Consider the following 12,467-nt stretch of genomic DNA (forward strand, 5'->3'; position numbering starts at 1 on the left):
TATCTATAAAATGCTCAACAAACATACTATCAGAATTGACAAGCTCTGAAATTAGAAAAGAAAAAGAAAATGTATGATTTCCCTGTGTGTGTGTGTGTAAGTGCATGTGTGTGACCACAAAGAAAATGTATTTTTTTCATTTCAAAGAATTTTAAAATAATTTCTCTTACACAGGGAAAGTTCTCACTTCTTGTTAGATGATCCGTAGGTTAAGAGGAATAAGTTTTAAATTTGACATTAACACTGTTAAAGAATTCCATGAGACAGAAGCAATGGACTAAAAAGCATTGCACTGAGATTTACAAGAGGAGGAAAAGATTTGAGCTGAATTCTGTTTTGTTGTATTTTTTTATAGTCATTCCTTTTCTATAATCACTGCCATGAATCTGTATGCATCTACAAGTGAAATGCTGTATATTTCCAAAGCACTAAAACTTCCTCGAAATAGCTCCAGTGGTTCAAAATATGCACGATGATCAAAATAGCCACCTATAAATACTGTGGGTCTATCACGTGATAAATAAACATTATCAAATATTTGTACATTCACATATGTATATATATGGAGTGGAAAGGAGAGAAAGCAGAGAGTGAATATTTCTGCTAATGCTTGCAAGTAGTTGGCAAATATATACTCCACAATATGACTACACTGCATGGGACTTATGGGAATATGTCTTTCTGTATTGTATACATACACATAAATGTTGAAATTGGAATGTTCACATGTACACATGCATAGATATTTTAAATAACATTTTAAGTGCTGTTTGAAAATACATATGTATATACATACTCACACACATGCTGAAATGCCATCATTCAACATAATTCATGATGTGTATTGAAATGTATCAAAGCAGAAACACATTCCAGAAAGAAATACTCACTGGTGCAATTAAATCATAAAGGAGTTTACTGTGTTCGCTTAGTAGCTAAATGCTTATTTCAACATTTTGGCCAGCAGTTTCTTTAATGAGAATGTACCTGGAATGAATTAAATTTGGTTATTATTTAAGTTCATGAGTTAAAGTATTTCTTCGGGGAGTGCACTTATACTTTGATGCATTTCAATGAATACTGTTCTTGAAAATGTGTTTCAACTACTCTAAACTTGAAATGTGTTTCAACTACTCTAAACCTGAAAATCCTCATGATAGTGTGTTTTATGAAACTGATCATGAATATCTGTGGGATACACAGGCAGGATTTGTAACTCACTCTTTTTTACATGACAGCATTATTGAGATATAATTCACATATAGAATTTACCCATTTAAAGTGTATAGCTTAGTACTTTTCTGTATATTCAGAGTTGTGCAGCTAGCACTGCGATCAATTTTTGGACATTTCATCACTCCCAAAAGAAGCCCTCTACTCATTAGAAGTAATTCCCCTTTGCCTACCGCCTCACCCCACCTGTACCTATAGGCAACCTCTAATCTACTTTCTATCTCGAGGTTTTCCTATTCTGGACATTTCATATCAATTGAACCATATATTATGTAGCCTTTTGTTCTTGGCTTCTTTCTCTTAAAATAATACTATTTTTAAGGTTTATCCATGGAGTGGCATGTAATGTTCCTTTGTCCCTTTCTTTTTTTTTTTTAGTGAATAATATTCCACTGTATGGATTTATTGCATTTCATTTATTCATGCATCAGCAAATGAACATCTGTGCTGTTTCCAACTTGTGGCTATCATGAATAATGCTGCTATGAACATTTGTGTACAAATTTTTGCATGGACAAGTTCCTCTCAAGTATATATCAGTGAGTGGTATATACCAATTTCTGGGTCATACGGTAACTATATGTTTAACTTTTAAGGAACTACAGACTGTTCTTCCAAAGTGGCTGCCCAATTTTTCATTTCTACCAGCAGTGTATGAGGATTCTAATTTCTCTGTAGGTAACTCTCTTTGATGTCTGTCACTCCTCCTAATTCATCAAATAAATGTGTTTCCTAAATGCTGGGCTCTGTCCTGTCCTCTATCCTTCCAGTAAATGTACATGAGTGTAGCCACACCGATAAGATAGGACCTCTGTGATTTACTACCTGTATGCACAAAGCATTTTGTAGACCCAGAAATACTAGCCCTACTTCAAGCACACCATTAAAGTTGTCCCAAGAACACTGTCCATACTGCAAAATGAGGAATACTGGTCCAGAGTGAACAGGGTCACTTCCATATTTGTTTGTGGAACTGATTGCTTCCAGTTGAGATGTCCCAGCCTCATGAGCAAGCCAGGTATTGTAAGGAGGCACAGATTCTATTTGAGATCCACTTAATGCATTTTAAAATATGAATTTTAAAACTATTTAACCAATAGCCACTTGTGAATACATCAATTCAGTGAAGATAATCCTATAGGTTGTTTAGGTTCTTTTGAATAAGTACCTTCCAATGTTCTCAAAAGAGTCTTCAGTCTTCTGATGCTAGAGTAATTTTAGATGCACTGTTGTTCTTTCCTAAAATTATCATATGGCACATGCTTTAAAATTTTGAATGAATTCTAACTTACTGGATTATGTGAATGTTCCAACCTGTGTTGCTATATCCAAACAACCTTGAATAGGGCCTACTAATAGAAACACTTAAGAAGGTCAATAAATTTAAGTTGCTGAACTGTTCATTTTTTCATATTTTTAAGCACACTATAGACACACAATCTCAGTGAAGCATAATATATATGTTAATCCTTACTGTGTCGTGGAGGAGAGAAGGTTAGGGAGTTGATAGCAACAAGAACAATAGTAACGATGATGACATCAGGAACATCCCTAAATTCACAGTGTGTGCCAGGAAACATGTTAATTATTTTACATTTATAATTCAGCTTCATCTTCATAGCAACCCAATAAAGTAGTTGTCATTAAATCTTTCCATTTTACAGATGAGAACACTTAGGCTTGGGAAGTGATTCATACTTTGTTAGGTACGGAGTAATGCTGGGCCCCGACCAGAACCCAGGTTTATCTGAATCCAGTGTAACCACCAGACCATGCTACCTCTAAATGCCCCCCATCCAAGATAAAGAAGGATAGTTCTGAAATATATTACCTACAGCTGCAAGGTTCAGCATATTAAATCCCCTTGAAAAGTCCATTATTTCCATGAGTCACTGGGAACAAGAAAACAAAACACTGCCTGTATGTTAATAAAATGATACATCTCTTACACATATTATTTTTCAAAAATATGTAGACTATTGTAGGGGTAAATAAAATTCACTACTACTCAGTTATACTAGACTTACTACTACTACATAATATTTCAATCAACAGATTATGAAAATATCAATATGGTAGGATCTAGAAAATTGTATTATATTAGGGGGAAAAAAGAGCTTCAAAACTGAAAATATTAACACTTATAGGGCTAAAAAGTTTTCATCACCTTAATGAATAAAATGTACTTCTAAGCATAAAGTCATTATTATATATGTCCATTAGGAGTCCATTTTAATAACAAAAATGTTATTTAAAAATATATAAAATAGAGCCTGTGCTTAGAAATCCCTGTTATTTCCATTTTATATACATGAAATCTATAACTAAAAACTATTTTTTTCTTAGCTTTAACAGACCAAAAAAAAATCATTGTCATAACAACCACTTTTAGACTATTCACTCAGTGTCCAGCTCCTGGAACATACTACAAACTTAACCAATATTTTTAAATAATTGTCCAATTTGTGACCTGCATTCTGTGCTACTCTCCAGACACCTTTTTATTTATTTTATTAACACTTAAATGTCTTTCAAGTTTACTAGATTTAGAGTACCAGTATTAGTGTTGTCCTTAATTAAAATTCAATAAAACTCCTTAATTTAAAAATTATTGTGGTCAAAACTGTGGGTGAGCTACAGAATCCAGAGATAAAGGCAGTTAAAATAGATTTAACCACCTGTGAGGTATAATAATCATGCTGAAATGTGTGGCCTGGAGTGTTTTCATTGCTATTATAAAAAGAAATGTATACATAAAAGTAAGGGAAGCATTCAGATATGACCATTAGTAAATAATTATCACATAATTGACAGTAAATAAGGAATCACTTAGTAATCCAGTATTACCCAACATTTAAAAACAAATTCAAAATTATCTCTTAGAAAATGCAGGAATTTATCAATCATATGCATATAAGAATTCTATTATCTCAATAACAGATTTTCAATATTAGAAGTAAAAGATCTAGAGAGACCATTGGGCCTAGAGAAGACCTGTATCTGAATCACTCAAAGGTATGTCATGCAGAATATAAGACTTGTACAAAGATAAAACCTTAAGTATTTCTACACTTTATTTTAAAAATCATATTCTACATAATTATTACGTAAATTTATTCTATTGATAGTCACTCATCAAATATAATTTTATGACAGATATACTCATATCCTAAAAATACTATACTCATCCTTGAATAATATTCCTTGACTAACAAATATTTGTTGAAAATATATAGTATACTACTATAAAGTGAATGGTGTTTTGAAAGACACTAGCCTGGAATCCAAAGGATTCTCTATACATATCTAGTTTTGGGTATTCAAAACTTAAATTTGTTATAATTTGATTTTCTCATGTATAAAATAATGAAGCCCACCCATCTCATCAGGTTATTTCAAAAATTAAATTAAATGAAAAACTGTAAGTGAAAATATCTTGAAAACTGTAAAATAAATCACAAAATTGGCCAAATCAGTTATCTGGCATCTATTTACATAAAAAACATCATTGCCTAATTTTTAAAACCTATTTTGGCAAACATAAACCCAAATATATTCTTAATGAGATAAAATGGTTACTATTTATAAAAAAAATTGAAACTTATAATCTTAATTTATATTTATAGGGAAGAGTGGCTTTGAATCAGGTAATTCAAACCAAAATGTATCTTGAGTACCTACTTGAATACCTGCTACTATAAATATTTTATATACGACCACAATAGTATGGATATTTTCTTAACTTTTCCAATTTTCTTTTGTCTACATAATATCGAAACAATCAGTTGTTTCTCTTATTATACACAACTAGGAATAATAAATTAATTTACCCTCTGGCAACTGATAACATAACTTTTTTGAGATTTCATAATTCTAGATTACTAAACAGAGTTGTGAAATCTTCTCCAAGGCTCTCTTTGGTTTCTTATTTTCTATGAAAAAAAAAAAAAAACTTTCCTGTATAATTGATAAGATACGACTATGCTAAGTGAATCTTGAGAACAATTAAAATGTAGAATTTGCAAGTGCCTTTCCAGAAATCATTTTTTTGTAAAAAAGACATAGATGACCAAGAACTCTGGGCAAATGACAGTGCTTGTAAAGAAAAATTAAGTAACTAGAATCATCTGCAAAACTCATGCGAAAGCATTTAAGGTACACAAGTGTTAAAACTCTTAAGCATATTTACTAATTCACTCAACAGATACTTGAAGGTTTTCATGCATAAGCCATGTGCTAGGAGTGGTGGGAATATAAAGGTAAATCTTATCCAGACCATGCATGTAAGGAATATGGGTTGAATAATACAGCCAAGAAAGACACCAGATATAGATAGATGTGATAAAAATACAGATTCAAATATAGCTGTATGTGAGAACTATACTATAAGATAGAAATTGGTGTGCCACAAAACATGTGCAAATATAAAAATTTCATAAATGATGACTTAAGTGAAATGATCAGGATCTTAGAATATAGGATCTTAGGTCAGCATGGCACAATTGAACACAACAGTGGGAAAGAAGGCTTAGTAGACCTAGGAACAGTGACAGCAAAAACTCAAGAATGGGAAACTTTGACTTGAGTCAGGACAATAATGAGGCCATCTGTCCAGAATAAGGGAGGCTAAAAGTCATCATTTGGAGGTAAGCTTGTAAATAACGTGGAACCATATTATAGGACAGCATTGAGTATCAAGTTAAGGATATTTAGCTAATACCTGGTAAACTTTTAGAAACTGTTGCGAAGAGACATGTCATTGTACAGGCGAGTTTCGCTGGGAATATTAAACTGGCAAATGTTCACGAAAGGAATTACAGCGAGGCGAGGCACAAGAAGGAGAGAACAGGCCTACCGCAGCAGCAAGAGGCAATGTAAATGACAACTGGGAAGTTCAAGAGGCCTGCACTGAGCTACAGGAATGAGATAGGAAGAATGTTGTAAAGACATTTTAGAGACACGATTGGCAAGCAAAAGTAACCATGTGGATTTAGAGTTAGAAATTCTATTTTTTTCCCTTTGGCAAGTATTATCTGGCATTTATCCTGTAAATTTCCATGTCTGCTAGAGCTATTGGGGTAGACGTAAAAGGAGGAAGGAAGGAAGGACCGTGATTTACCTATTCTTCTTCATCTTCTTAAGCTGTATTTGACAGAGTGAATAACCCCAGAATGTCATGCGTTTCTCCATTTAATTTTCCATCTATAAAATGACTACTGTCTGCACTCCTCCTCCCCTTGATTTAACAATCTCGGCTGATGAGCTGGTGTTCTAGAATCCCCAGGAAATAAATAGAGGACGGGCTCCTGCAGCTCAGGTTAAAACACAGGAGTTTGCAATAACACCAATAAGAATTTAAATGACTTTTTTTTTTTTTTTTTTTTTTTTTTTGGAGAGAGAGAGAAAGAGGAAGGGCAAAGGAAGAGGAAGAGAGAGAAACTTGATGAGGCTCCATACCCAGTGCAGAGCCCAATGCAGGGCTGGAGCTCACAACCCTGATATCATGACCTGAGCCAAAATCATGGGTTGGACACTTAACCAACTGAGCCACCTAGGTGCCCCTAAGTGACACATTTTTAAAATATACTGTATTCAGTCATGTTCACATCTTAAACTGAATAATGAGGACAATGTAAGGCTAAACAAACAAAACTCATGAAGCCAATGAGAGGAAAAGAAGAAAGTAATATGAAACCCCACAACAGTCACTAAATTTGCAGACATTTCAAATTAACTTTGTTACACCAGTGCCCCCGTGCCTTGTACGTGTACTAGCCACCATGTTTCCAACTCACATTACAAAACTTTTGGTTCCTTATTTTGTTTGATACTCAGTCTAATTCTTTCATGTGCTTGAATTTGCCACTACTTATCTCCCACTCTGCACTCACTAATTAGAGTGGAATTTAGGCTGGAATTGAGCTATCAGTTCCACATTGGTACTTACTCCCTATTCCCCATGTATTATTCCCTTTCGAATGACTCATTCCAGATAGAGCTATGAATACCTGAGCGCAACCAGCAACAGTGGCTTTCGCCAGTGATGTTAAGTGATCAAGATGCCAAATGCACGGTCAGTATCTGCAAAGGTTTGATGTCTTCCAGTCTCTTCTGTCGTTTCAGGTTCTTATGCCAGAGGGTTTTCATTATTTTTTCTTGGGAAATATTTCAAGTTCATGGTATTTTAAAGCTATCCGTGGGTTCAGAGAAGACTAGTAAAGTCTAAAAGACATATTGGCACTCCAGAATAATAGGGAAGTTAGTCATCCAAATTGATAAATGAAAACTATATCTAAAAAATAAGGAGGAACAATGTGGAGGGGCAGAAAAGTGTAGAGACCGGCATGGTGGACAGGAGAGAATTGTATTCTATTAAATCTTTCCTAACAGCGCATCTTGTTTGGATCGTGTGACTTGAGCAGAAATTGGGGGTCAGTTTTTGTTCTCTCTCCCATTTTTAGAATCGGTTTGCCCAACATTATGACACACATGTTCTCAGTTACCATAATAGACTACATATGTAACATTCACTACATCATTTCAGAGCTCCATTTGCAGATTCTACATTTTATTTGACTCATACTCCCCTCACCCCAAAGGAGGCAGGCTGTTAATCCCCATCCTCTGTGGGAAGTTTAAGCTATGGCTGGCAGAATGTGAGAAGAAAAGGCTCTGTGTTCCAGTTACCATGTTAACTATGATCCACACACATATACATTTGATCTCCAGTGTTCTTCATTAATTCATTTTGGAATTCACAGTGCCACACTTCAGCATCATCTTAGGGAATCTCAGAGCAGATTTTTCTAGATGTGCAATGCACTACCTTTTACAGTGGCGTTTATAGCTGTAGTGAATAGCAGCATCTAAATTAGTACTTTTTAGGCTGAATCTTAAACTTTTGATAAGACTTGCATGGGAACCCAGGCACAGAACTTGTCACAGAGAATCTGCATCTCAAAGCACAGAGAGGAATGATTAAAAGAGATTGACTCTTCTCCTCTACATATCTGACATGAAATCTAGGTATAACAAAAAAACAGGAAAGTTTAAATCACTCCAATGAATAGAGGCAGAACTCATTCATGGAAAATTCCACATTATAATTGCATGTAGATACTTTCTAGCTATGTTAAAATTACATTTATCTTTCTTGGTGAGAGTAGAGAATTAATGAAAACAACTGCTTATTTCTATCCAAAAATCGATTAAAAAATTGTGGTTAGGGGCACCTGGGTGGCTCAGTGGGTTGAGCCTCTGCCTTCAGCTCGGGTCACGATCCCAGGGTCCTGGGATCGAGCCCCACATCAGGCTCTCTGCTCAGCAGTGAGCCTGCTTCCTCCTCTCTCTGCCTGCTTCTCTGCCTACTTGTGATCTCTGTCTGTCCAATGAATAAATAAAATATTAAAAAAAAAAATTGTGGTTAAAGAGACATGTATCAAGAAAAGGGAATATAAAAGCAAAATGACTACTACAGCTGTGACTCTCACATTAAAACATCAGCATTTGGGGGGTACCTGGGTAGCATGGGGTACCAGGCTCACTGGGGAGTCTGCTCTGAGTGGGGAGTCTGCATGAGATTCTCTCCTCTCCCTTCCCACTCCTCTCTCTCTCTCTCTCTCAAATAAATAAATAAATCTAAAAAGAAAAAAATTAGCCCTTTGTATTTCAGTATTTTAGAAATATTTAATTTATAAAATAATCCTAATTTAGCTATTATTATTAGATTTTATCCCAAAGGGAAGAAAAAGAGCTTCATTTATGGCTTCTAAGAAAATTTATACAAAATTGGGAAGAGTATAAAGAATTATTCAAAAGAAATTTGCTCTTCCAACTAAGGACAGCTATGTATATCGTTTATACATATAAACACTTCACTGGAATTAAGGTTGTCATATGACAACAATATTCCAGATATAAGTGCAATTTTCTAAGAAAAAAATTTTCATAAGGCAATGTCTGCATGTTTTTTCTCTAAAAACTTGTAAAAGGATCATCAATTATTTTCATTGCCCTTTAATCTTTTCTCCCAAGTTCACCTTTAGAAATTCAATGTACAAAAATGACTCCTTTCTTTTCAAGTAGAACTTTTATAATTTCTAAGTTAAAAAAGACTCTATTAATATGCAATTGTAATTTGACATAAGATGAAAAATCTACACTTTCTCCACCTAGTTTTGCTTATTTCTTATAAGCAATCATCTTATAATCAAAGAAATCATTATATTAAACAATATGATTTCTGAGAACTTGAGAAACAAAAACTAATTTTTTTCTTATTTTAAAGTTACAAACGTTACAATAGGCACATAAAGAATACTTTTCATTTAAAAGTGATAATAAGCAATATATAAGAACATTAAGACAGCCTTTAAAATTTTAAACATGAGCAAAATTAAATTATAACTTTCCAAGGGAAAATAAAAACTAGAAAACACGATTGTAAAATGTCAAATTAAAAACTCTAATGAAAGTACTGAACAATTATTTGAAGTTTATTAGATTATTTTTACTTTCAAATTTGTTTAATGTTTATACAAACAAGAAAAGTAATAATAACTATATATACAAAATCACATTTTGCATATATGTTTATTTTCCTCTTTAACTTTCCTCATTAACTTTCCTCTCTGAATGTATGTATAACTTATTTATAATATCTGATCAATTTCATATGCGCCAAGAAACTCTTCTATTAAAGACCACATTATACTCTTTATTTTCAAATGCTGCTGGGAGACGGACAGAATTCCATACTGTACTATACATACCTTAGATCTATCACTCTCATCTATCACTCTGCATTTCATATCAAATTGATTTTGACACATCACATTTGAATAAAACAGTGGTAGAACATGCATACTCATTTACACCTCAATATTAATTGTTACACTTTTTATGCACTAAATAAATGTACATAATTGGTAAAATGCAAGGGAATTAAGTCAAATAAGCCAAATGTTCATTGCAAAAAAAAAAAAGTACTTCCCTATCTAATGCATTATATATCAAGACATACATATAGTAAAGTATATGCCAAATATAGGTATAGAAAGATTTTACATCTCTATGTAAAATCATTTAAACAAATATTCTCCATAACCTACTAAAACAGAATAAACTTTCATTGAGATTAGGTGGGCATTCTGAAAATAAATTTGTCTCTATTCTAAGATTGAAAGAATTGATTTCCTACTTCAAGCCCATTAGTGAGGAGGTCAGAACTTGGGCACTTCGTAGAGTTCATGCAGCCCCAGTCCTTAGCAGCAAGATTCCCTTTGGCATCAATGACTTCTAACTATTGGAAAACCTACAAGAAGGGGTAAAGAAGTAGAAGATTACAGTTAATCAAGTGGCTTTCAGTATAATCCCTTCCAAAAAAAAACTGTCACTGTAGACCTTTTATCTTTTTGTTCATCAAAATCAAGTTTCCCCTGGGATGCCTGGGTGGCTCAGTGCGTTAAGTCTCTACCTTCAGCACAGGTCATGATCTCAGGGTCCTGGGATCGAGCCTCACATCAGGCTCTCTGCTCAGCAGGGAGACTGCTTCCCCCTCTCTGCCTGCCTCTCTGCTGACTTGTGATCTCTCTCTCTCTCTGTGTCAAATAAATAAATAAAATCTTCAAAAATAAAAACAATCAAGTTTCCCCAAAGAATGTTGTTTAAAAAAAAAAACAGAAAAAAAAGCAGGGGTGAAAGGACTAGTTGGTCACGAGTTTTCCCAAAACTATCAAATCACAGCAGAAATGACTTAAACAATTAGGATATGGTTTACACAATTAGCATAAAAGTGGATGTAAATAGAAATTTGAAATATCTTAGAAACATACTACATACCACAGTATTTATACCATGGTGAAAAACCTTTAATGTGGCAATAGGATTGGAGCCAAATAACTACAGAACAGAAAAAAAAAAAAAAAATTGCAAGCTGATCTTCCTTAAAGGAAAGTAGTTTGTGTGTGCATTCAGGTGTTAAAGATCTTAATTTAAAGTCAAATGCTAAGGTCCCACCCAGTTGGAGGTCAAAGGACCTCAATCAATGAGAATAGTTTTGTTTTTAAGAAATAAATGAAACTGGCCCCTGACCTTACCAATGACCATGAACCAACACACACTTTTTTTTTTCTTTTTTACTTATGACAAAGCTCCCAGATCTTCCTTTAGAGCTATTCACTGTTTCCGCAATCCTAGAACTGTGTTTCTAAACCTGGCCACTGTTGACATTTTGACCCAGGTAATTCTTTGCTGTGAAGGTCTGGCCAGTGCACTGTAAGAGGTTTAGTAATCTGACCTCACTGGATGCCAGTAGCATCTCTCTGTAAATTGTGACAATTAAAAATGTCACCATATATCGCCAAATATCCCCTAAGGGAAAATCGTCCCTGTTGAGATCCGCTTTTCTAAAGAGAAGGGAATAACCTTTGTTAAAGGCAGGCTCACTGAAGAAAGCAAGAAGTGACAGCTAACAGCCTTACAGGCAGGGAAAAGATTGAGAAATGAGACAAAACACTCACAACTTGTTGCAGAGCGATCTGGAGTCTTTTAGTATAAGGACTGCAATCACTACACTAAATATGAACATCACCACAATAAATATGAAGAGCAATTATTTTATTCTGCATTAACACAGAGATGTCCTACTGTGAGAGCATCCCTAAATTAGTGCTGAATAAGACAAATTATGTTCACTGTGCTGATACCAAGTCATTAAGAAATTGTTAGAGTTTCTGCAGTGTACCTCATCAAAGAAAATAGAAAAATATTAATACATTTAAGGAAGATGTCTTTCAAAAGATTGAACTTTTCAAGATTCAAACTAATAAATATTTATTAGGAAAAAAAATGCTTCTGCATAGATATATATCTTAGATTTTCCAGACAATGTTCATTTAGAATATTTCCTTTTATTTGCAGCTGCTCCTTAATTGATGGTTCAGGAAGAAAAAAAAAAAAAAAAAGACATCACCTTAAAAGGTATTTCTGGCAAACTCCATTTCTATTACGGTGTGAGCCTTGTCTGACTCACAGGTTTTGCCAGAGATAAATGCCACCAGCCCCTTCCAGGTTAGGTATTCCCATGAAAATGTTAGAAAGAGGTGTGTATTTGACTGAGAACTGGCCAGTTTCCAAAGCCCAAGTCAGAGAAATCTGTATTATCTGGATTCTCCAGAGAAGCAAAGGAGGTAAGAGATGAAATGGCAATGTATAAGTCAAAGTCTTATTTTGCA

The sequence above is a fragment of the Mustela nigripes genome, chromosome 3 (genome assembly GCF_022355385.1).
Source record: "Mustela nigripes isolate SB6536 chromosome 3, MUSNIG.SB6536, whole genome shotgun sequence".
Taxonomy (NCBI): Eukaryota; Metazoa; Chordata; class Mammalia; order Carnivora; family Mustelidae; genus Mustela; species Mustela nigripes.